General features: G+C 36.1%; 1 long non-coding RNA gene across 3 annotated transcripts in view; it reads right to left on the bottom strand.

Moving 5' to 3' along the window:
• LOC113895402 overlaps nt 1-24,524 on the bottom strand; it is a 675,663-nt gene that overhangs the window by 415,142 nt on the left and 235,997 nt on the right. The gene's annotated exons all lie outside the window — the stretch shown is intronic.

The raw sequence follows: 24,524 nt of genomic DNA on the forward strand, positions 1-24,524 counted from the left end.
GCCTTCTTCAAGGGATTACAAGATTATTCAGATATATATTACAAGATTATTCAGATATATATTATAATTGCTAAGTACTTTTATAAAACCAGACTACTCATCAATCAAAAAAATCCTTATTTTTAAAAGATAAGGAAAATGAGACCTAATGAAGGTGGAATAGTTTGGCTAAAATCTTATTTTAGAGGCAGTACTAATGATCAGATGCTAAATCTCAAGGCTTTAGCTTATCTTTTTTCCATGGTATTATTTCAAAACATTTATTAAGACTCTGATATATACCAGGAACTGAATGGAGCACTGGATATGAACAAGACAGGTAAAGGACATGCCTTTGTGAAATTATTCCATCCATATAAAATACAGAATGTAAATACAAACAAGATTTTAGAATACAATTCTATTGTGAGGCAAGCTTGCTTTCCAATGAATATTCCTTTTTCAGCCCACAAAATACTTAGCTAAACATCTAAATGTCTTTGATGTGTAGATAGATATTTTGTGCAAAGATAAATCCTCAAAAACTGAAAGGAACACATTTTTTTTCTATTGAATGTTTTGAAGCGAATCTTTAATTTGCTTACTGATCCAAATCTGTCTCAACTTTCAGACTCAGTGTGAAGCTTTCAAGCATGCTGCAGAGATGAGAAGTTCCACATGTGCAAATGAGTAAATAGATTCCACATGGAAGAACAAAATAAAGACCTTGAGATCTGTTTTGCAAATAATTTCTTAACTACTGTTTCATATTTAGGGATGAGTTCAGTGTTATGCTTAGAGCAGGCATTTGCAAAATAGGATGACATAGTTTAAACATAAAAGACTGAATTTTTAGACTACTAAAGCACCTTTCTCATGCCTTTATTTTCATACCTCCTACCAATAAGATATTATGTAACTATTAACACTTTTCTGTGTAGTTGTTTTATCTTGCTGACTTTAGAAATGTAAACAAAGAACCCCAAATAACATACAAAACATGAGCTCAAGTTCAGCCTGAAACTACAGTTCTGTAAATTAAAATGATACAGAGATATACAGAATGTTTAGTAAATATAAAATGATTATTGGTTAGGTTCCCTTGATATAGGCAGCCCAGTCTCTGACTGTGGCTACTGTCTCAGGTCCATTAGCAATGCTTCTGCTTTACCAGTTAATGCTCCCATTCCCTGTAGACTCCCTTAATATGACATTCAGTAGGCTACAGTCCAAGGAGTCTCGAAGAGTCGGACATGACTGAGCGACTTCACTTTCACTTTTCACTTTCATGCAATGGAGAGGAAATGGCAACCCACTCCAGTGTTCTTGCCTGGAGAATCCCAGGGACTGGAGCTTGGTGGGCTGCCGTCTATGGGGTCGCACAGGGTCGGACAAGACTGACATGACTTAGCAGCAGCAGCATACTGAATTAGTGAATCACTTCATTCAAAAAAAAAAAAAATCAAATTGCAGAATAGACCCATCAGAGGAAGCCTGGGGAGACTTGTTCCCTTCATTTTAAAGAAGAGATGACAAGAGGGTGGCCCATAGTCACATACTTGATTATTGATAGTATAATCAAGCTAATAACCCTTATTTACTAGTACTAGTTTTTAAGGGGCGTTTTATGACAGATATCACAAAAATTAAGTGCTAGTATATATTATAGTTGTTGTTGTTTAGTTGCTATGTTGTATCCAACTCTTTTGTGACCCAATGTACTGTAGCCAACCAGGCTCCTCAGTCCATGTGATTTCCCAGGCAAGAATTCTGGAGGGGGTTGCCATTTCCTTTTCTGGGAGATCTTTCTGATCCACAGACTGAACCCACATCACTTGCATTCCAGGTGGATTTTCTACCACTGCACAAACAGGGAAACCCTATAATAGTATAGATTATTACATGTGTAATGTATCTATATATTCACTAGATATGTCTGAACTTGAAACTGGTAGTTTCTGCTTTTAGTGACCAGCTCCATCATTTAAAGATACTATTTTAATTACAAGCCCTTAATTTGGGCTGGAGGAAGCATAAGCTGGAATCAATATTGCCAGGAGAAATATCAATAACTTCAGATATGCAGATGACACCATCATTATGGCAGAAAGTGAAGAAGAACTAAAGAGCCTCTTGATGAAAGTGAAAGAGGAGAGTGAAAAAGTTGGCCTAAAGCTTAACATTCAGAAAATTAAGATCATGGCATCCAGTCCCATCACTTCATGGCAAATAGATGGGGAAAAAGTGGAAACAGTGGCTGGGTTTATTTTTCTGGGCTCCAAACTCACTGCAGATGGTGATTGCAGCCATGAAATTAAAAGACGCTTACTCCTTGGAAGGAAAGTTATGACCAACCTAGACAAAAGCAGAGACGTTACTTTGTCAACAAAGATCCGTCTAGCCAAGGCTATGGTTTTTCCAGTAGTCATGTGTTGATGTGAGAGTTGGACTATAAAGAAAGCTGAGTGCTAAAGAATTGATGCTTTTGAACTGTGGTGTTGAAGAAGACTCTTGAGAGTCCCTTGGACTGCAAGGAGATCTAATCAATCCATCCTAAAGATCAGTCCTGGGTGTTCATTGGAAGGACAGATGTTAAAGCTGAAACTCCAATATTTTGGCCACCTGATGCTGAAGATTGAGGGCAGAAGGAGAAGGGGACAACAGAGGATGAGATGGTTAGATGGCAACTCAATGGACATGAGTTTAGGTAAACTCCAGGACTTGGTGATGGACAAGGAGGCCTGGTGTGCTGCGGTTCATGGGGTCACAAGGAGTTGGACACCACTGAGCGACTGAATTGAACTAAACTGAATTTGGGTTTAACATATACAAAATATATAAATTTATATATAAATAGATAAGAGTGACCTACTATATAGCACAGGGAACTCAACTCAATATTCTGTAATAACTTACATGAGAAAAGAATATGAAAAAGAATAAATGTATGTATATGTATAACTGAATCCCTTTGCTGCACACTTAAAATTAACACAAGATTATTAATCAAACATACTGAATATATATTGAACATAAAATGAATTTTTTTTTTTTTAAATTAATTTTATTCTATTCTCAAACTTTACATAATTGTATTAGTTCTGCCAAACATCAAAATGAATCCACCACGGGTATTAATAATAAAATTATATTATCTTTCCAGAATTATGACATTTAAGAACCATAAGAAATTGCATGACCAAGATTTGTACCCATTGTCTTTGACCAACTCCACCGTACCTTCCTTGCAGTAATCTTTTCCCAGTAGATGAGATTCCTACAGAGTCTTCTGAAGTGCCTTCCTCTTTTACAATCAAGTTTAGTGCAGGAGGACTAAGAAAAACATTTTCCTAAAAAATAGTCAGAACTTACTGTCCTATGTTATGCTCTTATTTCTAATACCTGCCATTATATAAATCTTAGTTGCAAGACTTGAACTTTTCAAAATATCAGTGTCTCTCTTTTGGTCTATTTATTTCTATACTTAAAAATTTCATTCTTTATATCTTTGACACAAATGGTGCATACTTTGATATTTCCAGCAAATTTGGAAAACTCAGCAGTGGCCATAGGACTGGAAAAGGTCAATTTTCATTCCAATCCCAAGAAAGGAAATGCCAAAGAATGTTCAAACTACCACACAATTGCACTCATCTCACACACTAGCAAAGTAATGCTCAAAATTCTACAAGTCAGGCTTCAACAGTACGTCACCCATGAACTTCCAGATGTTCAAGCTGGATTTAGAAAAGGCAAAGGAACCAGAGATCAAATTGCCAACACCCATTGGATCATTGAAAAAGCAAGAGAGTTCCAGAAAAACATTTACTTCTGACTTATTGACTATGCCAAAGCCTTTGACTGTGTGGATCACAACAAACTTTGGAAAATTCTTAGAGATGGAAATACCAGACCACCTGAACTGTCTCCTGAGAAATTTGCATGCAGGTCAGGAAAGAACAGTTAGAACTGGACATGGAACAACAGACTGGTCCCAAATCAGAAAAGGAGTATGTCAAGGCTGTATATTGTCATCCTGCTTATTCAACTTATATGCAAAATGCATCATGCAAAATGCAAGGCTGGATGAAGCACAAGCTGGAATCAAGATTGCTGGGAGAAATAACAATAACCTCAGGTACGCAGATGACACCACCCTTATGGCAGAAAGCAAAGAACTAAAGAGCCTCTTGATGAAAATGAAAGAGGAGAGTGAAAAATTTGGCTTAAAGCTCAACATTCAGAAAGCTAAGATCATGGCATCTGGTCCCATCACTGCATGTCTAATAGATGGGGAAACAATGGAAACAGCAAGAGACTTTATTTTGGGGGGCTCCAAAATCACTGCAGATGGTGACTGCAGCTATGAAACTAAAAGATGCTTGCTCCTTGGAAGAAAAGCTATGACCAACCTAGACAGCATATTAAAAAGCAGAGACATTACATCTAGTCAAACCTATGTTTTTTCCAGTAGTCATGTATGGATATGAGATTTGGACTACAAAGAAAGCTGAGCATTGAAGAATTGATGCTTTTTAACTGTGGTGTTGGAGAAGACTCTTGAAAGTCCCTTGGACTGCAAGGAGTTCCAACCAGTCAATCCCAAAGGAAATCAGTTTTGAATATTCTTTGGAAGGACTGAAGCTGAAGCTGAAACTCCAATACTTTGGCCATCTGATGCAAAAAAATTGACTCATTGGAAATACCCTAATTCTGGGAAAGATTAAAGGCATGAGGAGAAGGGGACGATAGAGGATGAGATGGTTGGATGGCATCACCAACTCGATGGACATGAGTTTGAGCAAGCTCTGGGAGTTGGTGATGGACAGGGAAGCCTGGTGTACTGCAGTCCATGTGGTTGCAAAGAGTCAGACACTACTGAGGGACTAAACTGAACTGAACTTGACATTATCCATTATCTGATTAGAAAAACAATATGAAAGATCATCAACTATTATCTTACTTATGACTAGGAATTGGAGAGAGTACAATAAAACACAGGTGACAGAAATAATACTTCACTCTAATTCATTCAAAGAAGAGATTAACTAGGGTCCAAGTGTTTATGACAGAAACAAGCCACATTGACACTAACTCTGTTTGCCACAAGTTTATTGATTACTATATGTTTGAAATAAGATGATCAATTCCTTTTAATAATATCTTTACTGGATAGAGTCAAAGGAAAGAAGGTTAAATTATTAATCACTCAGTTGTGTCTGACTCTCTGAAACCCCACGGTCTATAGACCACCAGCCTCCTCTATCCATGGTATTCTCCAAGCAAGAATACTGGAGCGGGTAGCCATTTCATTCTCCAGAGTATATTCCTGACCCAACGATGGAACCTGGGTCTCCTGCCTTGCAGGCAGATTCTTTACTGTCTGAGTCACCAGGGAAAAAGGGACACTAAAAGAGAAAGGAGAAGGAAAAATTCTAGTAATGATTCTTGTAGTCATCATTTACTCATGCCCACTATGAGTTAAGGAGAGACTGAGCCAGAGAATAACATGATTTGATTAAATTTCAATAGCATTATTCTGGCTGCTAAGTGGGCTTCCCTGGTGGCTCAGAGGTTAAAGCATCTTCCCGCAATGCGGGAGACCTGGGTTCAATCCCTGGGTCGGGAAGATCCCCTGGAGAAGGAAATGACAACCCACTCCAGTATTCTTTCCTGTAGAATCCCATGGACGGAGGAGCCTGGTGGGCTACAGTCCACGGTGTCACAAAGAGTCGAACACGACTGAGCGACTTCACTTTCAAGGACACGACTGAGCGACTTCACTTTCAAGTGGAAAACAGATGCAAAAGTTGGGGCAGGAGGTTCTAGAGAAAGAGAGAGAAAGTTAGAAGATTACTTACAGTGCAAATATAATGTACTGATGCTTTCAACCCCAAGGCATTAGTCTAAATGAAAGAAGCAGATGCAGAGGACATTATTGGAGAACTATCTATGTTGAGAAGCAAGGATGACTCAGGTTTTTGGCTTGAGCAATGGGGTAGACTTTAGTGTTTTTTTTGTTTTTTTTTTAAACAGGTCTAGGAAGAGACAGACACACTTGTACATAGTGGAGCAGAAGGAGAATGGGAGGGAAGACTACTATTTTGGCCATTTGACTATGTAGGTTTAAAAATACTTGTTATATAAGTCATGGAAAACAAGATGTTCTGTCAAATATCATAATTTCGGCTACATCAACCACAGTTTCCTTGATAATGAGGATGAGAACCAGATTCTTATTTCTGCTGGATCATGTTGAGGTGTTTCTTGAGTAATTCCATATCGTCTATAGATTTTCAACCCCTTGCTCTACCAGCTCATTTCCCACAAAGCATTAATAATATTCATATATCTCTTATTTTGACAGGCAATACATTTCTCTACCCTGTGAACCTTTTATTTAATGTCTTCTCCTCCCTTTCACAGCTAAGTTCCTCAAAAAAAGAGAATGAACTTGTCCATTTGAACTTTACCATTTATTTTTAATTCTTTTATACTACTGAGTGGATGTTTCTACTTCACTGCATTACTGAAACTGAACTCACAAACATTCCCAAGAAACTCTTAACTTTAACACCTTATGGATTATTTTGGCAAGAGTCGTTACTAGCTTCTTCTTCACTTAAATGTGATGTTTCTGCACATCACTACTGCTAATTTTATTCTTTCTCTTCTCAGTACTTCACCATGAGTAATATTAACACTCTACATTTTAATTGCTTATGACAAACAAATTTATTTCTTTAATCCTCTCCTATTTTCAAGTCTGTGGGCCCACATATTCAACTGGTTACTTGGCATCTCCAAATGGCAGTCCTGTTTATACTTCAAACAAAGCATGTCTGAACCCTGAACTCTTTACCTTCACTTCCAGACCTTCCCTCCTATTCATATTGGTGGGTAGCATCACTGTCTACTCATTGTCTGGTGATTTGCTTGAGAATCAACCTTACTTCTGCATTTCTACATCTTCCAAGTGTTATCACTGACCCACTCTTGTCAACTCTACTTCATTAACATGTCCTGTGCGCATCAGTTCTTTACATCCCAATGTACTCTGGCCTTATTTCATGTATCAATATGACCTGAAAGAAACGTTTAATTTTTTTCTTATTTGCTTCCTCTATTTCCCCTCTGCATCGACTCCAAAGGTCTCTTTTGAAATTGTACAGAACAGTTGGTCTCTGGTTGAAAACCCTTTAAAAGGCCTTTACCACCCAAAGGAAAAACCTGTGGACTTCAGCATGGCTTCTAATCACTTTCAAGATCTGAGCCCTCCTTTACATTTTTATCTTCATTCTTGCCAATGTCAATGCATGTGCATGCTCAGTCATGTCTGACTCTTTGTAACCCCTTGTACTGTAGCCCACCAGGCTCCTCTCTCCATGGAATTTCCCAGGCAAGAATACTGGAGTGGGTTGCTATTCCTCATCCAGGGGTTCTTCCCAATTTCAGGGATTGAACCTGCATCTTCTGAGACTCCTGCATTGCAAGCAGATTCTTTACCGTTTGAGCTATCAGGGAAGCCAACCTTCATTCATGAAATACTATGTGTTCAGTTGTGTTAAATTCTTTGCCACCCTATGGACTGTAGTCCACCAGGCTCCTCTGCCCATGGAATTTTACAGGCAAGAACACTGGAGTAGGGTGCCATTCTATTCTCCAGGGCATCTTTCCAACCCAGAGATCAAACCCAAGATTTTTACATCTCCTGCATTAGCAGGAAGATTTTTTTTTTTCAACCACTGCATATCTCTCACCAAACCCTATTACCTACTCTAGCAGTAGCATATATCAGATGTTGATTTTTTTTTCCTCCTCTCAAATTTCATCATATCAAAAATATGGCCCCATCTCTACCCATGAATCATCTCTCTATCTATCCAGATTCTGCTGGAGTTTCTCCACTTAAATGAGTATCCCCTGATTGCCCTGGTAGAAGGGATTCTTCTTGGTTATTTTAATTCTGTTTATACTAATTCCCCATATATTTTATGGAATCCATTGATTCCATGCCTCTAACTTCACTCTACTGGTCTTTTCTTGATAACCCTACTGACATGATCAGTATTCAATAAATAATTGATGCTATTCAGAAATCACTAAAGAGAAATAATGAATTAATTACTGAACAAATGCTTTCTCCCAAAATCCTACTAAAAAAACTCTAATATTCCTAAATATTGGTTAAAACTCCCCATGACTTATTTCCTTAGACCATTTTAATATATAGTTCGCTGACAATCATGTACCTACCATAAAGAGTCTAACACGAAAAGAACAAAATGTCAACACAGGACAAGTCTATTAGGTCAACTGTTGACAGACATAAGCTATTTCATGGACTTTGGCTATAGCTAAACTTGAGAAAACAACTCCAAGTTAAACTTTGAACATCAGGGTTTAGGGAGAAGGAAAGCAACTGAAATAAACTGCATATTCAGCTTAAATCCAATTGGTGCTATCTTTAGTTACAGCTTAAAATTGCATTAGCTGTCTTGTTTCTTATTGCCAAAGCCAACCATAGGCAAAGCAGTGGTTGTGAAGTGAATTGCTTCAGTTCTTCAGCAAACAGTGATTTTTAAAAACATATGTAATGTTATTCATGTGGTCGAGTCAGAAATACACTTATCCAGGGGTACAGATGGAAATGATTTGTTCTGGAAACTGAGATAGCTTTATTATTTTACCATTTTTACCTACAAAAATAAGTTCATGTGCTAGTACATATGAGGAACCAAAAATATACCCAGACAGTTTTGAATCTGAATGCCATCATATTAAGCTCTGAAATTTACTTTGCACCACTATATTAATTATATTTGAGTTTCTATTTCAATTTTTAAAATACATACAGTATATAAACTCATGTTAATTATAAAAGGTTCAGACGATACATATGTATTTAATATAAAAATTTCCCTTCCTACTTTTCTTCAATTTTATTCCGTTCCTCAGAAGTAAGAGCTTCGTGCACATCAGTAGTTATGTTACACAATTACATATGTGGTTTTTAACATACATATGATTAATTATTGGCTTTCCCAGTAGCTCAGCAATAAAGAATCTGCCTGCAATGGAGAAGACATGGGTTTGATTCCTGGGTCAGGAAGATCCCCTAGAAGAGGGCACGGCAAACCCACTTCAGTACTTTTGACTGGAGAATGCTATGGACTGAGGAGCCTAGTGGTCTACATTCCATAGGCTTGCCAAGAGTCAGACACAACTAAAGTGACTGAGCATACACGCATGATTAATTATATATATTGAGCTATGTCCTGCATTTTCTCTTAATAGTAAGACTTTAAGACATTGTTGATAGAAGTATATACTGTCAAGAAAATTGTTGAAGGATGATTTTAAAATTCAGCCTAACTAACAATCCCATTTCTGCAAAAGAAGGCAGAAACACTGGTATTTCTTACAGGATTGATTGTTAGAAATAATGAAGTAGAGGAAACAATATAAACATCTAACAATATGAGAACATTTTAATATATTGTGATTTATCCATACTATGTAAATGTAGTGGACTTATGTACTTACAAGCTATTTATTTTATTATCCTGGAAATATTAATTCAGCTTTGTTCGTAAGCAACATGCCTCAAGAACAAGTCTAGTCAAAGATTATCAGTAATTGTAAGTTCTTCAACCCAAGAAAAATTCTTAAGGCAGTAAGAATTTCTGGTAGATATCAGATTGAAAAAGGACTGGATTTAGTTTTTCTTAGAACACTTGCCCCTTTGGGGTGTAGTTACAAAGATCACTAGGCTTGGAAAGCTGACTCTGAGAAACCAGACTTGCCGTTTCTCAGCCTGTTTCCCAACCTCCAAATAGGAATAATAGTAATGAAAAGAATGAAAACACCTAGTGTAAAGGGTTAAAGAGTCACTCATAAAATGTGTTTCAAAACCATAATGAAAATACTTCCTCCAATAATTCTTTGATTCCCTCAACTAAATTTTGATGATCTCAGTTCTTTAACACATACCAACTTAATTTATACAGTAAGTAAAGACAACTGGTTAATAAAACAACAGGTTTTTTGTTAAGGATGACAATTTATTAAATAAAACTGCACTTTAAGTGTAGCACGGATTAAAAAAATTTTTTTTTAGTGACATTAAGTTCATCTTAATTCACTATTCAGCAATAAGGCACTTTTAAAAGGTAAAACAATTTACTTCAAAAAGAATGTTTAATCTTACTAGACTAAGTACAAAACCTACTGAAAAGAAAAATAGTTCTTCATTTCTGATAATAGTTTGCCATGTGTTTGTCATTTGTTCGTATTTAACCGTCCATTTTTGTATCTATTGTCATACTATAAAATAAAATACCTGTAAGATATGGGTCTTCTTTCCCTTTTTATCACTTTACTAACTTATCCTATTAATCATTCTCATGGAATGATCCGAATAAATGCAGAACAGTAGAAAAATAAATATTAGTGTTACGTCTATATTACTGTAACTTCTGATAGGAAATAAAATGGTAAAGGTTCAAAAAGTTTCAATGAACAAATTTATGCTACCATCGAGTCCTCACACTTTTTTTTCAGCCACATCTTAAGGATCTATTTTTCATGGCTGTGCTAGAGGAGCTAGATGGTGAAGAAGAGATAAAAGGGATCTCATGGTTTGTCAATTGGCAGCTTCATATTTTGCCTTCTATTAAATAGTATCAAAGGAAAGATCTAGTAATATAAACATCTGGACTCTATTAATCACTGACATATCTAGGCCAGTCCTTATTTCCAAAAAGTAAGGGCAAGGAAATGGTCCCATGTGCCAGGTTATTCAAAATCAATTAATAAAATAAATGCAGAAATACTAGATGTGAAACATAATGAAAAAGGAAAAAAAAAACTTTTCTAAATCTTCTGAAAATGACTTAAATAAACATTGAGAAATTCTTTTAGAATTATGATATAAACATTGAAAAATATTTGCCTTTCAGAGTGTTAGAGAAGAGAAAGCTAAATAATTCACTTAAAGGAGATAAAAAGAAGAGGAAACTATTATTCTATAATTAAATATAAATTTGTAATCTTATAAACATAGTTTCAAATGCAGTACTTTCCTGAAAAGTATCCTTTAGTCTATTTCATATTCCCTCCTTTGAGAGATTTCTTGTGAGTTATTTCTTAAAATCAGATTTAATCAAAACATTCTTAAGATGGTGGTTCACGTAAATCAACTCACTCAACTCTCTCAACAGCCCACCAGGGTAGGAATTATTGGCCTCATTTTAATGATGATAAATCTAGGCTTAGAGAAGTTAACAAACTTGCTTAGAAATAGCAAGTCACCATTTCAGAGCTGGAATTTGAATTCACCTTTGTTCACTCTAAATTAACAGTCTTTTTACCACATGACTGTAACTCTTAAAACCATATATAAAACTATCATAAGAATGAACATGATTACTTTGCATTCATAGTTTTAGTTGGCACTTATTGGTCAACAGAAATACTCCCATTAGCTATTTTAAAGACAGCTTTTATAAAACAGATAATGATTACCACTTAATAAACCCAGCAGTATAAAGTTATTAGATATATCACACTCTTCCCACATGATGGGAAGGTGCAGGAGGCTCTGAAATGAGTGCTGTATTGTTTTTTCTGTTATTGTTGGGTTGCTCTTTTAAAGAGAAATTCTCTGTAATTAAATAGCAATCAGGCACTTAAAAGACAGGCTGATCTCAGTACTGTATTTAAGTAAAGCAGACAAAGATTGCATTTTCCATTCTGTGGTCTGGACACCTGGTGCACAAGCTCAGCCTTGAGCAGGGTCAGCCTAATTGAAACCATCCTTCATGTGCCTGTCACATAAACAAGACTCTGCGTTCTGAAAACTCCATATAACAAAAATATACAGGATTTCTTTTTTTTTAATTTTCATCACTGTTATGAGTGCCAACATTTCTGTCCTTAGTTCAACTGATCTTGTAGATATTTCCATCCTTTTTAAACATCAATTTTCACTTAATGAAAGTACCCTGCATTAGCAAGACTTAATTATATTATGCAAAAGCCACAGGGATAATTATAATTTATCCAGGCACTCTTAATCTGTATTAGGGGAAATGTGTTACAGACCTGATGAGAAAACTCACATACCATTATCCAATCTCAACAGCTGCTTAGCTAAATCTTGCTATAGTAAAATCTCAGTTATCATCCCATCATTTCTAGCCTGCCATGTTTTTTTTTAATTTCTACAAATTTAAAAGAAACATTTTAAGTTGTCATTTCTAGAACTTTGTAATGTGACTAAATCTGTTTCACTAAACCAAACATGTTCTTATCCTAACATGATTTAAGATTGCACTAGCTACATATTTACAATTCTATTTAATCACATGCATTTGCTGAACATCTCCTATGTCCTCAGTGTTTCTGGAACAAAGGACCTCTAGGTATTCTGCTACATTGTCATAAGCAACTAAATCCTAGCAGGGAGAAAATACTTTACTGTATATGTCCAATTCCCATACCTTGATTTGCCCAACTTACTTATAACTGACAGCAAAATGTCAAAGTTTCAGCTTGGAAATCTACTCATTAGATAAGTATAAGTGCCAAGAGAGGCATTCCTTCTTAGAGCAATATTAAATTCTTACTAATTGTAATTCAGTCCTTTGTCCAGCAGAATTTTCACTTATCCAAAGTCCTTGTATGCCAGTACTTCCACCATTTCCGTTGGAAATTTCCTCCATAACTGCACAAATTTGACCACTAGATTGTATTTCCTGCCTTTCAGTTCATCTTCTTTCTCATACTTATTAAGCTGCAGACAGTTACCTTAGATCTGTAAGACCTAAAATTAATTTTGCTTTGTTTTAGCAGTCTGGGGGAATGAACAGTCATTTGTAAATTTCCCCTGAATAATGCACTTGTTCTTAAAAGCTTGTGAATTGTCAACATTATTGTAGCCACTGAATGATGGCAATATTACTGCTTTTGACAAGCAAGATAAAAATTACAAGAATTGCTAAAATTCTTAATATTTTCTATGCACATTTTCTAAAAACTTAAGGTTTTTCTCTTTGGAAAAAAAGTACAGGTGAATGAAAATCTTACTCTTAAAAGAACCAGAAGATAAATCCTACCTATTAAAGGAGTTGTAAAAAGACAGGAAAACAAACAAAACAAACCAAATACACACTGTTACATGTATTCATTCATCCTAACTAATATTTTGACTGATTATCTACCAAATCCTTGTGTACTTTTGAGACACTTGACAAAGTTTAACTACTCTTACTTCAAATATGCCCATAATTCTTAATTGGGAAATGCTTTGTTTAATCATAAATATTTTGGCCTATTAAAATCATGCCAATATGAAATTCACTATATTTTATATATCAAGTACCATAACTACCCAGTGTACTTCACCAAAGGATTTATCCAGTTATTATACACACAAACTTAGCCCCCAACGTTTTCACTTCTCACTTTCTATTTTTTTAAAATTTTTGTTTCTTTAAGTAATAAGTGTCCTAAAAGGTCCTTCTGCAGTACGATCCTACAAGGTTGGAGAAATTGTCATTAGGAACAACCAACCCTAAAATGAATCAACAAGGGAAACATTTTTTTCCCTTCAATTGCATATTATTTAAAAGTAAGTGGGAGTCAGCCTTTATTTTATCAGGAAAAAAAAAAAAAAGAAGTATTCTTAACTGTAGTTTTAACTCAAGCAAACAAACTTCAAGAAGAATGCCTAATTATCAAACATTTTCAACCTAATCCTCAAATCACAGATTAATAAGATAACCTTGAAGAAATAAAAAAAATCAAACGCCAAGAGATTTATAAAACATTAATGGATGGTTTTAAGTAGAGTGGTATGATATACTAATAATTGCAATATGGGAAAAAATAATAATCCTATGGCAGAAACCAACTATAGAATACAATTCCTGTCTTTCTTTGTCCTTATCACTAATCCAGTATTTTACTTTACAGAAATGTATCAACTGTCTCATTCTCCCAGGTGGTGAAAACTTAGACTGGTAGTCTGGGCTCAAAGACTACTTTACAGAGCTTTGAATGACCAAAAGAGACAACGTAGGACATGGGGATGAAGTCAGCTGAGATATGCCAATAGTATAAAAATACTGGAGAGACCCAAGAGTACTTCATACCTTTCTCTATGTATGCTGAAACATAATTTTGTCCTCAAAATAACTCTATGCAGGGGATAGAGTGGTTATCATAGACGAAAACTAAGAACTCAGACAAATTTTATGGTCAACCAGAGAATAACCTAAGCTAAACCCATATTTTCTGATAACTAATCAGTCTTTTTCCACACACTTTACCAAAAGAATACCATCAATGAACAGGAAGGAACAAATGTAATCTCAGACACTTTTAGGATATCCTGCCCTCTTTTCAGTTTTGAAAATGTATCCATTAGTATCCTGAGCCATACAGCAAATTCCCGTTGGCTAATCAACCTAGAGGGGTGGGGAGGGAGATGGGAGGAAGTTTCAAAAGGGGAGGGGGTTTATGAATACCTATGGCTGATTCATGTTGAGGTTTGACAGAAAACAGCAAAATTCTGTAAAGCAATTATCCTTCAATAAAAAATCAATTAATTTTAAAAATGTATCCATTAGTAAATGGAAAACTACACATTAGATCAAAGCATTTTAAGAATTCATAAATGCTAACCATTATTGTAACTGAAACCATTTGAAAAATGTATTATGAGATATGAACTTTTATTATAATTAATGCACTTTCATTTGAATGTTGCTACTGTACTCTATTTCCAATTGGTAGTCACAACTTATTTTAAATGTAGCATAAAATTTGCTTAATGGAAGTAAGATGATTTCACTGAAAGTTGGAGTAATTTTAAAGTAAATTATCGGTCTAAAAGTTACACATTAATTATAATGCCATGGTTGTCATCTAAACTTTGTTACCTCTTCTCTGCAGGAATTGACGAAGATCTTCTGTTTTGACTTTAACAAGGATTAGGCTATCTTCTAGGAGGAGTACAATTTTCAGTAGCTAATAGAAAATTTTTCTTAGAGTACAGCACCTGGAAACCAGGCTTCAAATATTCTCCACCAACAGTTTTTGATCTTTACATCTGGTAAATTATTGCTAGCAGGTCTAATGGGAGTTCAAGAGGCTATATTACTTCTCAAACATTTAAATACTTGCATCATAAGAAATGGGGAGAAGTGGCCCTCAAAACACTCATTCCTGGAGAGCATTTTAAGTAATGAATATTCTTGAACATCCAGAGACTTCATGTGCCACTTGAGAAGAACTGAATTCCTACCCTGTTCTTCACCAAGTATCACCAAGTAAAAGAACTCATGGAGACTTCAAACTCTCTAAAGTTAATTACCTTTCTGCATAATTTTGAAACTATCTATATTCTGACAGTAAGTCTAGAAGAGAATGTGGTATGAGAATTTGGTCAAAGGAAGGTACTTAGAAATAAAAGAAATATATTTGCTTAGGGCTGAAAGGATGGAAGGGGATCTAACTTGTATTATTTCTTGTTAATGAAATTGTTTTTCAATTATGAGTTCATACATGGGAGGATTTAACAACGTGAACCACTGTACATCGATTCGACTCACACTCTGTTTTACAGAACTCAGCCAAATGGCCATATTTTGCTCAGGTGAATCTGGGAAATGTGATCTATCTGTGACCCTGAAAGAAAAATTTGAATGACTTATCCAAATAACACACTTCTATTTTAGTTACACATTAATATTGTTTGAAATTGTTTTTCAAAATATGGTAATTTGTGAGTACAATAGAACTTAGATATCTCTGTTGCTCTTCTCAAGTTCAAGGCCTCCAGAGGTGTCATTGCTCAAACCCCGAAAAAGTTCCTGCTTTGGCAGCTGTTACCAGTCCCTTAGGCTAATGAGCTCAACCAAAAGTGCTCTTTGAACTCTTCAAATAATTCCCAAGGATTAACCATCAAGAACATTCTGTCAGTGGAATGCAAAAATCTCTAGATTTACTCACCAACACAAACAATCTCAAATCCACTTTTTCAAATGTTTTTGCATTAACTGTTCTCTCATTTCCATTCCCACTGCCTTAATTCAAGTAGCTCCTTGTTACTCTTTGCTAATTTCTTTTCATACTAACATATTCTGAACACTGCTTTCTTTCTTAAGCATATGCTGCAGATTTTGCAATGACTCTTGAGCTATAAATACTGTGTGAAAAGTGAAAGTGAAAGCATTAGTTGCTCAGTCGTGGCTGACTCTTTGTGACCCCATGGACTGAAGGCTCCTCTGTCCATGGATTTCTCCGGTCAAAAATCCTGGAGCGGGTGGTCATTTCCTTTTCCAGGCAATCTTCCTGACCCAGGGATTGAACCCAGGTCTCCTGCATTGCAGGCAGATTCTTTATCATCTGAGCCATCCGAGAAGCCCTAACAGAGTGTTTAGGGTCTGTTATATTGTCATCCCCAAGTGTCTTCCAGACATCTTTCTCTCTACACCCAGCAGGCTGTGTGACAACTACCGGCTACTGTGTCAGTGTTCCTGCTCTCCACGGCTGCCTGGTGGTGAGCCCCCACCTATGCTTCAAGTTCTGCTCGAGCCTTGCCTCTTACAGGGAGTTTTTCCTTTGTAAGAGACACTTTACCCTTCTAATAGAGAACTAATACATCTGTTCTCACACTAACATTTATTTATGTATAGTCCTACCTAAGAATTTGAAGGCAGAAAGTATGTCTTATTCATAAAGGTGTTCTCCACAGTACCTGACTTGAACATTTGTAATTACAAAAGAAACATGTTATTTGAATAAGTGGTTCAGGTTTTTGTTTCAGGGACACAGATAGACCATATTTCCCAGATTCACTTGAGCAAAGTATGGTCATGTGGCTGAGTTCTGAAGAACTCAGAGTGTGGGTAGGATCAACGCACAACACTTCCCCACCAGAGCTGTACCATCCTCTTATGTGTGAACTCATAATTTGAGGCTGTGGGAGTTGATATCGGTGGACCTGCAAGAGAAAGGATCCTGAGCAGAAAGGTGCCCCAAAAATACCATCATGGACTCTGCTGTAAGTTCTAAACTTCTAAGATGCTGGGGTTTTATCTACTACTTCAGCACATCTGGGCTTATGAGCCTAAGACTGCTGACTGATCATCTAATTATTACAGTGGAAAATAACAAATCATGGTGGCAATGATCTTATTTTTGGATAGACTTGCTGGAATGACCCTGCTTTGAGTAGAATGGCCATCACATCTTTTCTCCAGTGTTGAACCCACCCCTGTGCTATTGCTTGGATCACAAAGTTTCTCCATTTGGACATACTTACTCTTCTAGGAATTGCTACATCTACATGGAATTGGTCCATAGACCTTCCCACTAGTACTGAATCCATTTGGCTAGACTTTTAAATCTGTAGCCATATGTGTCAATCCTTTCCATCACTCAAGGCCTAGCAGATGCTTTGCCCTTACACAATGATTATTATCAAGTCTTTGAGAATGTTTTTGCCTTGTTATGTATTTCCATAGCATTCATTTGATAACACTTCATGTTCTAAAAGAGTCTTTATATTCTGCCTTTTCTATAAAGTGTCAAAAAAACTGTTACTTAAATTAGTAAATGTCACTGTACTACTTGTGAGTGGGATTTATCCTCAGATATTTTTCTGTGGATCTCAAAGCACCTGCCAGAGTGGCTGGAGAGAAACGGGGAATGTAGCTAGTCTGTTCCTGAACTGCTGATTCACAGCATGTAGCATTCTTCCCTGTAAAAAAGGTAAAGCACTTAGGCTAATCCCCAAAAGAGCTAATCTAGCTCAATAGTGATTATTTGAAAACACTAAAAAGAAATGGGATATAGTAAGTAGCATTATAAATAATAGTTACACTTTCTGCAAAATGAAGTGAACTAAAATGAGGCAAGAACTTTTTGAGAGGAGGCAGCACTTAGTTGTCTTTAATTGATGTGTTTATTGCTGATGTTCATTTCCTCAGTCCTGTCTGACTCTTTGTGACCCCAAGGAGTGTAGCCCGCCAGGCTCTTCTGTCCATGGGATTTCCCAGGCAAGAACACTGGAGTGGTTTGCCATTTCCTTCTCTAGGGTATCTTCCTGACCCAGGAATTGAAACCGAGTTTCCTGCATTGGCAGGTGCATTCTTTACCTCTGACCCACCCAGGAAGTCCCGAGTCTAGTGTCTAACTGTCTATATATGTTATATTCCAAAATGTATGATACATGCAATTTTACCCTATTTAAAAAATCAAATCCCTTGAATCTAAAGGCACTAGAGGAAGTCAATTCCTTAAATTTTCCTAAAGGTTAGCATTATTTTGAAGTTACATGGTTCATGATTCATCAATTTTTTAAAAACAAAATTGTAAAGACTATGCCTTTGGTTCCTCATTTTTAGTTGTGTCTGCTGAAATTTTCAACTCAGAATTCATTTTATCTGAATCCAATTCAAAGTATTTCAGTAATTTACGCAGATAAAATAATACAGCATTCCATAATGCATGTCTATCAATCTACATGCCCATGTCTGTGCATGTGTATCAAGCATCAGTGTGCTTTTCTAAATTTCGGTTTCAAACTCGTCATTTCTAATCATCCAATAGATAATTACATTGATTTGCTAAATGCATAGCAGTGATTAAAAGGTTAATAACATTTAATAAGATCATTTTTTCTATCCACAGGAAAAAAGAATTCTAAATGTTGATTAACGTGTTCTAAACCTGGATGTTTTGAGCCATATTCCTGTGACATTTTCTCCTATGTAATTTCTAGTGCATAAACAGTACAAATGAATATTGATTGTAAAACTCTTCCTACATTGCGTTGTGATATCCTCCCTTCAAGAACATATGAAATCGAATCCTACTAATTTGCATCTGACTGACAAGAAAATATTGATTGAGAAGGTGAGAACAATAAGAAAACCAATTATTGGTGTATATGAGATATCTGAATTTAACATGGAAAATACTGATGTCAAAGAATACCATATTTAGTTTTGAGGTTGACATATTTACCTCTTCTTTATTGAGGGAGATATTTCACAGAAATTGGAGTGAAATTCTGCTGAAGGGTGGACTGTGTTAGCAATGGGGAATAAGTAGTGTAGGAGAAACTTAAAGCACTAAGAAATGGCAGTATGAAAGAGTAATGAAAGATTGTGCGGAGATCTGAAGGCAAAAAGGCATTGCACTTCAAAGTAATGAATTATAAGATGTAAATGCAGAAATCAGCCTTATCTCCCAAAAAAAAATTCAAAAAAATGGGTTAATGCAACTGAAAGGCAAAATCATACAGACACTTGCGCACTTACAGGAAAGACAAACCAATAAATATATTTCATGGAAAAGTAAATACTAGGCTTCCCAGGTGGCTCAATGGTAAAGAATCTGCCTGCCAATGCAGGAGACACAAGAGATGTGGGTTCGATCCCTGGGTTGAGAAGATTCCCTGAAGGAGGAAATGGCAACCCACTCCAGTATTCTTGCCTGGAGAATTTCATGGACAGACGAGCATGGTGGGCCACAGTCCATGGAGTCACAAAGAATCAGACATGACTGAACAACAGAACACAAGAAGGATGATCTTGCTCGGAGACGAGTAAACAACAACAATACCTCAAAAAAGCTAAATTAGGTATATCTTGGATTAATCTGTGAACTAGAAAATTAACAGAAACTATGAATAGTTTTATAAAAATAAATTTAAAGGCTTGAAAGAAAATGCCACAATGTCATAATGTCAAGGTATTACCTTCAAAAGGCAAAAATCCTCATAGGCTTGGCCATGATTTCTCTATATTGGTGTCATTTTTGATAAAAAGATGGAGTGTAGGTAGGCATATGAAAATATCCAGACAAAAAGGACAAAACATGGAAAAACAGAATCAACTTGCCAAGAAAAACACACCTGCCAAGAAGGGCTGTCTACTGTATGATTTAATCTATGGATTAATGGAATATAGATGATGACACATAAGATGCTAAACATTTAGAAAATTAATAAGTAGCTTATAAACTACATGTTTTTCCTAGTAGTTTCTATTTCCTTAGTTGTTCCATGAAATAAAAACAGTATTTCTACCAGGGTCCAGCATATTAGTTAAAGAAAAACCAAATGCCAACTCAATAGGTGTTCACTTAATGGTTTTAATTTCTTAATAGTTTTATGACTTGTCTTCATGATTTCATAACTTGGACAGTGAATTTACAATTCTATATAACACACAAACACATAAAAAATGAGGAAGTCAGCTAAATTAAAAATTTGGAATTCTGAACATCAAGTTAATATAAAAGAAAGCTGTTAATATAAAAATATAAAACCTGTTAATATAAAAAATAACCTGAAATACATTTCTCAGTCACTCTACAAACTCAGGATTGATCTCGAACTGCATGTGGTTATCTAGTTCTTCTCTCCTGAAGGAAACGGTTCCTTTTGTCATTGGAATAGACATTATGCTTCATCACTTAAATTAGTAGTCCCCAACTTTTTTGGCACCAGGGACCTTTTTCATGGAAGACAACTTTCCCATGGACTGGGGTAGGGGGATGGTTTCAGGATGATTACAGTACGTTACATTCACTGTACACTTTATTCCTATTATTATTATATCACCTCTATCTAAGATCATCAGGTATTAGATCCCAGAGTTGGGGCCCCCTGATTTAAACCACTCTCGTTATGACCTCTCTTACCTAGCCTACTTGGAGAAGGAAATGGAAGCACACTGTAGTATTCTTGCCTGGAGAATTTCATGGACAGACAGGCATGGCGGACTACAGTGTACGGGGTGGCAAAGAGACATGACTGAGTGGCTAACACTACTACTAATATCTAGCCTATCAGCCACATCCTGAGTAATCCAAACACAGAGTCAATCCCATGACACACTTATCTCTTAGACTTAGATTTTTCAGATATGCAGCAACTCTACACTTATATAATTCTTCTCAAGAAACTGACCCAATCCACACAACTCTCATTCTCAGTAGCTTTCCTGATTCTTGAGAAAAAATGCGGTCATCCTACTTGAACTGTTTGCACTTGTGCCCATCAATCATGCCTGTTGTTCTCGCACTAGCACCTGCAACAACTTCATCTCTACATGCATTTTCTCTTTAGGCTATAATCATGGTCAATTTTCTCCACCAAATCCTTAAAAAAGACAACTCTCCTTTAACTCTGAATCTCCTAATTAGCAACTTTCCTCATCCTTTTTCAACCAATATTCAAGACTTTCAACTCAACTATGAATTTTTCCCTAAAGAGAGAGATCTCGATATTTTGTCTTTCAAAGGACCCTTTTCAATTTTTAGCATAATAGATGTTCCCTGGCTGTTGTATCTGAAAATAGCACTTCTATCTTTTTCTTCTTAGGACTTATTACTTTCTAATATTATGCCACAAACATTTATTTGTTAATTCGTTCAATCTATCTTTTCTTTCTAGAATATAAACTACTTGGTAGTGAATTTCTTTGAAATGGCTATAATCTTATCACATAGTCGGGGGCGCTTCCCTGGTGGCTCAGCTGGTAAAGAATCTGTCTGCAATCCCGGAGACCTGGCTTCGATCCCTGGATTGGGGAGATCCCCTGGAGAAAGGAACAGCTACCCACTGCAGTATTCTGGCCTGGAGAATTCCATGGGCAGAGGAGCCTGGCAGGCTACAGTCCATGGGGTCACAGAGTTGGTCATGACTGAGCAACTTTCACTTTTATCACATAATATAATGACCAAATAGAAAAATTGCTCAATAAATATATTAAATAGGTACACACACACACACACACATGCACACACATATCACTTTCTAATCACGAAGTGTTTTTTTAACTTAAAATGTTGGTGAAGTAACCGCTGGTTATTCTCCCAAAATTCATTCTTCCTCTCTTTCTAATCACATGGCCACCCAAGTGGAAACTACATTTCCCAGTTTTCTTGCTTCTAGCCATGGCTGTGTGACTAAATTTAGGTGAGTAGAACAGAGCAGAATATCATATCTAGTTTCTAGGCTGTCTTCAACTTAGGGACAGGATGCTGCCTCTGCACTTTGGTTCTTCTCTCTTCCTAGGTTCCTGAGTGACCTGGAAGAGCAGAGTGGCCCCCTGGCATACATGGACTGGCTTACAGGGTCAGAGAATAAAGTTTTATTTTATTTGAGGAACTTAATATTGGAATCCTTTTCTTTTAACTACCAAGTGTTTAACACACTAGGCTTCTATGATTCTCTCTGCTATTTTTCTGGTCATTCTTTATTTCCTTTTGAACTTGTCCTTCTCTATCTGTTCCTTAAGTACTGATTTTCTCAAGGGTTTTTTCTGGCCAACTACAGGGTTTTTTTTTGTCTTTTTTTTCACTCCAATTTTACTGAAATATAACTGACATATAACATTTTATAAATTTAAGATATGCAACATAGTAGTAGTGTTAGACTCAGTCGTGTCCAATTCTTTGCGACTCCATGGAATGTAGCTCACCAGGCTTCTCTGTCCATGGGATTCTCCAGGCAAGAATGCTGTAGTGGGTTGCCATTCCCTTCTCCAGAGGATCTTCCTGACCCAGGATTCGAACCCAGGTTTCCTGTATTGCAGGCAAGTTCTTTACCATTTGAGTTACAGGGAAGCTCCAAAATAATGATGTAATATATGTAAGTATACACTGAAATGATTACCACAATGCTTACTTAATATTCATCACCTCATGTATTTAACAATTTTTTTCTTGTAATGAGAAGCTGTAAAGTCTACTCTCATAACAACTTTCAAATATGCAATATTGTTAACTATGGTCCACATGCAATACATTACAACCCAAGATTTATCTATTTTATAACTGGAAGTTTGTACCTTTTAATCACCTTCATTTATTTCCCCCTCTCCCTTCCCCTTACGTCTGGCAACCACCGATCTGTTACCTGTTTTTATAAGTTTGGTTTTTAGATTTCATATATAGGCAAAATCATACAGCATTTATCTTTCTCTCTTTGACATTTCACTTACTATAATACTCTCAGGATTCATCCATCTCGTTGCAAATGGCAGGATTTCCATCTGTTTCCATAACTGAAAAATCAACTACTGTTCTTAGTTTACCTTAGTGATTCTTAAATTTTTTAGTCAATGACAAGTTTTTTAATTTAATGAGGATTTTATACACATATACACATACATATATATATATATATATATATATATATATATATATATATATATATATGTATGTATATGGGCTTCCCAGGTGGCTCAGTGGTAAAGGATCTGCCTGCCAATAAAGGAAATGGTGGAGATGTGGGTTTGATCCCTGGGTCAGGAAGTTCCCCTGGAGTAGGAAATGGCAACTCATTACAGTATAGTTGTCTGGACATTGGAGCCTGGCGGGCTATGATTCATGAGGTTGCAAGTCAGATACAACTGAGTGAGCATGCATGCATGCATGCACACGCATGCACACACACACACACACACACATATAATCATATATATATATATATGTGTGTGTGTGAAAGAGAAAGCATGTAAACATTGCTCATTAACACATAATTTGAAACCTTCTTTTGAACCCTCTAATTAACTATAGTAGTCAGATTATGTAATTTCTTGAGAAATATATCAATTGTTATGGTTTTCACTATCATTCATCTCTCAGGATATGGTTCTATCAAACTAAGACAATATCTGACAAATGGGCAGCCATATTAAACTCTTTAAACGGGTCTCTAGTGCACTTAGGGTAAAATCCAAACTAGGCTGTTCAAAACTGAGCCAGTACTAATCTCTGTAGTTTCTTCTCAACCTCTCATCATCCCTAAAATTCTACTCTATCCAATTTAAGCTTCTAGCAGTTTCTCAAACTCATAATATTGTGCATCTGTCCTTTGCCTGGAGCCTTCCCCATGCCTATTTGGCTGTCCTTACTTCTCAAACGTACTTCAGCCTGACATCTGGGTGTTCTGTCGATGAATGTCTGTTTTACACTGTATACACTCTTCCCTCGTTGTCATTTACCTCTCAGGCTCCACCTCCCATGAATTCGAGGATTATCTGCTTTGTTCATTCTTACATCTTCACTAATACTTGTCACAGTTGATATATAGTAGGCCCTTAATATATGTTTTCTTTAATTACAATTTGCAAACTTTCCACAGGTATAGAAAATGTAATATTTAAAATGCTGGGTTAAAAGTAGGAATAAATCATATTTCCTAATACATAATTCTCAACTGTTTTGAAGAATATAAAATTTTCAATGGGAACATAAATATCTTCTCTCTAAATTCCTGTAATGCTTTATAATTCTCTTAAAGTCACATGCAAAACCAAGTTCTCAATGGGTATACTGTGTATTGTGTTCAAGTGTTCATCCCTCACAGTTTGCAACATAGTTTCTTACATTTCTTGAAATAACTCCATAGTATATTACACAACCAAAGCATGGTTTAAAATACTGTATATAAAAAGAAGGGATAAAACTCTGATTTTATTTGCTTTATATTCAAGAAGACACTCTGTGAAGGGATC

The sequence above is a fragment of the Bos indicus x Bos taurus genome, chromosome 1 (genome assembly GCF_003369695.1).
Source record: "Bos indicus x Bos taurus breed Angus x Brahman F1 hybrid chromosome 1, Bos_hybrid_MaternalHap_v2.0, whole genome shotgun sequence".
Classification (NCBI taxonomy): Eukaryota; Metazoa; Chordata; class Mammalia; order Artiodactyla; family Bovidae; genus Bos; species Bos indicus x Bos taurus.